This window comes from Hemicordylus capensis, chromosome 2 (assembly GCF_027244095.1).
Source record: "Hemicordylus capensis ecotype Gifberg chromosome 2, rHemCap1.1.pri, whole genome shotgun sequence".
In the NCBI taxonomy this organism is placed as follows: domain Eukaryota; kingdom Metazoa; phylum Chordata; class Lepidosauria; order Squamata; family Cordylidae; genus Hemicordylus; species Hemicordylus capensis.
The window spans coordinates 78656065-78662064 of record NC_069658.1 but is presented as its reverse complement, the minus strand read 5'-3'; positions in this window follow the sequence as shown (position 1 = coordinate 78662064).

Below are 6000 nucleotides of genomic sequence, written 5' to 3'. Positions count from 1 at the left end.
AGAATAGTCAGTTGTGAATCTCATCATCAAGTCGGACTTAGAAATGAATCTACAGTAACAAAGCATCTTCTGCACAAGAATCAATGAAATAACTCACCAGCCAAAATGATTAGTCACTGGATGGGCAAATAGTATGCTCTCAGATTCAAATGCTCAGGTTTTTTTTTCAAGTGATCTATACACAAAAGCCAAATCAATCGTGAAAAAAGCACTCATCCTCTGCCATTTTAACAACAACAACAACAATAATAATAATAATAATAATGTATTCATTTAACACATGTATATACTGTTCCATATAAAATCTCAGGGTGGTTTACAGTTTAAATAAGCAGCATGTTTAATTACCAAAACATTCTTACAAGAGAGTTATATTGTTAGCTTTGCAACTGCCCCGGAGAGAGGAAGGCAAGCAAGGGATGGGCCTGGGCCTGTCAGTGGCCTGAGGGGAACGAGTGGCCATGGCGGTGTTGATACCAAGGAAGGTCCTGGTCAACCACTGCTGCTGCTGCTGCTGCTCCTGTGGGGAGGAGCAGGAGCTGAGCTTGGGTGAGGGTGGTGAGGTCTCTGGGGATAGGGGGCTACAACTTGGCCAATAGGTGCCAGCAATGCTGCAAGAGGTTTGAGTGCCAGCAGTGCGACCAAGAGGGTTGAGGGGGATGGAGTAAAGGGATGAAGGAATGAGCAAGAGGGGTGAGGGGGATGGAAGCAACGGGATGTTGGAGGAGCAGCAGCAGCAGGAGTGCGGCTCAGGTGAGGGTGGAGAGATCTCTGAGGTGAGGGGGGCTGTGGCAGGGGGTGAGGGAAGCAATCGTGTATTAGTGCGCAGATGCTCTGCATGGGTTAAGCTAGTATCAATGAATTCTGAAAAATTGTGCTTAACTTTAATCGGTGGGACCACTGGCATAACTAGGGAAGAGGGGGCTTGTGTTTGCTGCCCCAGAGCCCCTCCCAGCAGCATGCAAATGGTCCCTGATCCTCTTCAGCAGCCTCCTTAGCAGTGGCACTGCCACCTTTCCTCTTGCCACCTGTGCTGATTGGCATCCTGGCAGCAGCTCAGGCACTGCTCTCCTCCTTCCAAGAGGTCCTGAAGACAGCTGGGAATGCAGTACATCCATGCATCCTGATGACACAGGGTGCATGCACACCTTCCATTCCCAGCTTGTTCCACCCCTGAATGGGACTTAAGTATACATGTATTCAGTAAAATGCCCGGCTCTGTCTCTCTTAGGCCTTGTACTGTTAGATGTTTTTATATTAAAAATTAGGTAATGACATGAGGCTGGGGGTGGGAGAGAAACACCTAAAAATATAATCAAGATTCAAAATAATCTGGACAGGCTCAAACATTGGGCCTAGATGAAGTTTGACGAAGATAAGAGTAATTGAGGGAAGAAAAATCAATGCACAACTGTAGGCTTGGTGGCAGCAATACATGTACATATATACACTGGGCAGATTGTAGACTTGGGTTGCAGTACTTATTTTATTTACATGTTCATGTACTTAGGTAGTTGAACCCACAATGAGGTTAGGTATTTATATGGGGATAGCATCCCTAGCCATTCATGTAATCACAGCTCTCCTTTTCAAAATCACCAAAATAATGGAGATGACTGGTATTGTTCCCTTGAAAGTGGCTTAATTTTTTAAAAAACTTATCTATTTGGTGATTTATCTAAGGACATGATTGCATGCATACCACCTGGGTATTGTCACCTTAAATCTTCCACCTTTTGCCACCTTAATTTTGTGTACTTGTTGAATCCAAAGGACAAATACATCGTGTTGGTGCATCTCACATATCTTTCAACCCAAGTGAAATTTAATGGTTATGTTACAACCCTAAGTAAACAGGATGGATAATGGAAACATAAATGCTGACACAACCTTAACTATAATCATAATAATAATAGCGTGAACGTCTTCAATAATACGGAATGTTTTTATTGCATCCTTCACCAAGTAATTTAGATTAAATGTTTCTGGAGAGATAAATCAAAGACAACATTATGATTATATTCTTATTTGGTTTAATGCATCCTGGAAGTTTAAAAAACATAAATGTAGGTAACGCTAGTGTATTTAACACTTAGTTCATTGAAGCATTAAATGTTATAAAAAGTGACCTTCAATGCTGTCAAATATGCAGAAATAAAATAGAGGTTTTTCATGAACGTTTATCAGGTGAAAATGAGTTGTTAATCTGGACCTGTTGGTGCAATCATGCAGTCAAACCTTTGGTTATTTGTTTCTGGATGACAGCTCCTGTACTCTGCAGAAGGCAGCAGAACTGAAAAGAGAGTACAGACAACATGAACCAAAATAAGGGTTAGTGTAGATTGCTGTAACTCAATTGAAATTAGTGAACAAACAATGCAGTGTTTTGAACAAAGAATTTCTGAGGAACCCCCTATATTCCCAAATCAATCATTCTCTTTTCTTTAATTGGCATTAGGTACATGAACATCAGCTAAATTCTAGGGAAATGTCTGCCTTCCAAATTGCAAAACAGAAAATTCAGTTTGTACAAATGATTAAGAAAAAAGATGATTTTTTAAAAAATGTTAACGTCACACTATAATTTGGAAATTAAAACATCTTTTGCTAGGATGCCTTGTTTTAAAGAACAGTTACTTCGATAGTAAGTTCTCAGATGTACTAAAATGTGCTAACAATTTTCTGTGCATGCAGAAAAATAATTTGGACTCCCTTACACACTGTTAGATGTGGCTTATTAGTCAAGATATTTGTGGCCCAATTCTATGAGCACTGCATTCATCCAGCTGACTGTTGCATTCTATCTAGCAATCTTTAGGTTTTCTTTATGAAAGGTTTGGCCCTGTGGGGATCCTTTAGAGTGTGTGGGGTGGGTGGAGCAAGAAAGGAAAGGGAGGGAAAGGAGGAAAATAGAGTTGTTTCTAAATAAAGCTTAGTTAAACAAACATAAGATTGCTTTCTGTTTATGGAGCAAGCAGCTATAAAACATTTGGCGATGAGATTTTGAACCAGCTAAGCATGTGACCTGCAAAGCTTGTGAAGGTTCCTGCATCTTCATTTCATTGCATTACTAGGCCTACATTCCTGAACTGCTGCATTCTACTATTACTAGGGATGTGCAAACAGGATCGATGTTAAACAGGTTCAACATTGAACCTGTTTGGTTCAATGTTCTGATATCAAACCAACCCCGCCCCGTTCAGTTCGGTATCAGACCGAACCCCACCCTGGCCATTCAGAGCGGGGGTGTGTGTGTGTGTGTGTGTGTGTGTGTGTGTATATATATATATATATATATATATATATATATATATATATATATATATATAAATAACTCACCCCCTCTGAGGGCTTCTTTGAAGGTGGTCTCCAGAGCTCCCTCATCACTGGCCTCCAAAAGCATCCAGTCTAGGTGCTCTTCAGCCTGTTCCAAGCCTACCCTACATGGCTATGGCCATTTTGGAGGGTTCAATTTATTTTTTTAAAAAGATTGCAACCCCCCCCCCCCCCACCGAACTGGAGGGTTCAAGGGGTGCAGAAGTGAACTGGTCTGGTTTGGGTGCAGTTTGGACTTGAACCAGACTGGGCCAGCCACTTTTGTGCACATCCCTAACTATTGCTGCTGCTGATAGTTTCTCCAGCTTCCTGACCTGCACAGCCTCTGAAAGTACTTTTTCCTTAAAAATCCTAGATTCTGATGTTCACTGTATGCCCACTACAGCATGGTTCAGATCCCACCACCACTTTTTTTTTTGTCCACCCCAAAAGAACCTGCTCTTTCCTGGAAACAATGGAGGTCCGATTGCTGCAATTACCTCCTCATAAAGATGTGCAGAACGTTCCAAGTTTGGAACATTCTGATGCAAAATGGGCCATTTTGCATGTTCTGAACTCAGAACAAAATACCCTACTAATGAAGCACACAACAATCCTGTTCCAAGTCAGAGAGTTCTGAACACCATGTTTTCCTGTTTTGGCACTGGCTTCCAAATGGCCTTCAATCTCTTTGATTCTTCATTGGCTTGTTATACAAATCAAGCTGATTTGTATGATGACAAGCCTGCATAAAAGCAAAGAGATTTATTTATTTATTTATTTATTTATTTATTTATTTATTTATTTAACGTATTTTTATACCACCCAAAACTCACGTCTCTGGGCAGTTTACAATTTCAAGCCAATCAGAAGCCAGTGACAAAAACCGGGAAACAGCCCGCCAAAATGGCACTTGGAACTCTTGGAACAATCAAAATGTTCCAAGCTTGTTCCATTGGAACAACCAATTTGCCCGGTTGTTCTGATGGAATGTTTGAAGGATTTGTGTTTGGTTCCAAGCTCAGAACGGAATGTAAATCACATTCTGTGCACATCCCTACCTCCTCGCTATACAGACTCCGGATTTTACCCCAGGAAAGCAGGCTATATTGCTTCACTGCCTGTACCCTGAAGGCCAGAGAATTTATACTTTTCACATTTCATATCAACTGGGAAGGGGATGCCAACCATTGTGAAGATGCTCTTCAGGCCTTGGGTGATTATTTCAACCCTACTATGAATGTTATTGCTGAACATTACAAGTTCTATTCTAGATTCTACCTACCTGGTTAATTTATCGATCAATATGTCACAATATTTTGCACCTTAAGTGTAACCTGTGAGTTTGCCAAGTCTACTGATTAAATAATCAGGGATCAGATTGTTATGAAAACAAACTGCTCCAAAATGCATGAAAAGCTGCTAGTGGAGTGGGAACTTACCTTGGATAAAGTTGTAGAGATGGCTAGGTGTATTGGGTGTAGGCTAGTGTTTCTTATTTCAATTACATTGCAGATAAACTATAATAGAACAGTATCCACAATATGCAGAGCACACACACAAAAGAAATAGAACATCCCTAACACAAATTCTGACTTAACAAACTTTCCCCTAGATTAAACTTCCCTTTTCCTTTGAACTCCCAGGATGCAGGGAGTTCTCCTCCTGTAGCCAACCACCATGGCCACATGTCCTCCTGTGCACTTCCAGTCAAGCTTCTTCTAACAAAGAACTTCCTTCTTCCTGCCAACACCTCTCTAGGTCCCTCCTACCTGGTGTGCTGATTGGCTGAGCCTTGGAGTTCATCAGCCTGTCAGTCAAGACAGGGCTCACTTCTGGTTAACTCTTTAGAGGTAGGGGAGCCTGGTTACTACAGGAAGTATCTTGCGAGATCTCAGGGAAGTCTCACGATACTTTGATTCAAGATCTTGGCCGGAGCCAAAATCTCGTGAGATTTGCTCTTCTTGTCAGGGGCTATTTAAAGACCAGTCAGCCGATGTTGAAGGGCCAGACTTTGAGGAGATCTCACCCTGGCAAGAGCTCTGTGACTTGACTTGAGCCCTGAGGAGGCATTCTTTTTCTTGAGGGTCTTGTGACATGAACAAGCGCTCACTGGGTGTGGGACTACCCTCCACAACAAAATACTCTGAGACCTTGCTGAGTTTAAATAGACTCCCTCAACCTTCCCAGAGGACTTGCCTGAAAAGGAGACTGACTTTGTAAACCACTCAGAGATGCAGATTTGGGAGGTATAGAAAGATTTTAAATACATACATACATACATACATACATACATACATACATACATAAATAAATAAATAAATAAATAATGCTGATTTCCTGGATGTTCTTGCTGATATTCCTGACACTGCCCTACATTTTAAACATAAAATTCAGATGAAGGCAAATGTAATACTTGTATAACACAAAGTGAGGAATATACCAAGTCAGCCACTTAAAGTGGAGTTTTCAAGACTACAGCATGCTGACATGATAGAACCTGTTGATTCATCAGAATGGGTCTTTTCCATTGTTCTTGTAAGGAAATCAAATGGTGCACTTTGAATGTGTGTAGATTTAAGAGATAGGAATTCCAACATGATAGTGAATAGTCATCCATTTCCCAATATCAATGAAATGCTGTTTGTTCTGAAAGAGGCCTCGGTGTTCACAACTTTGGAACAG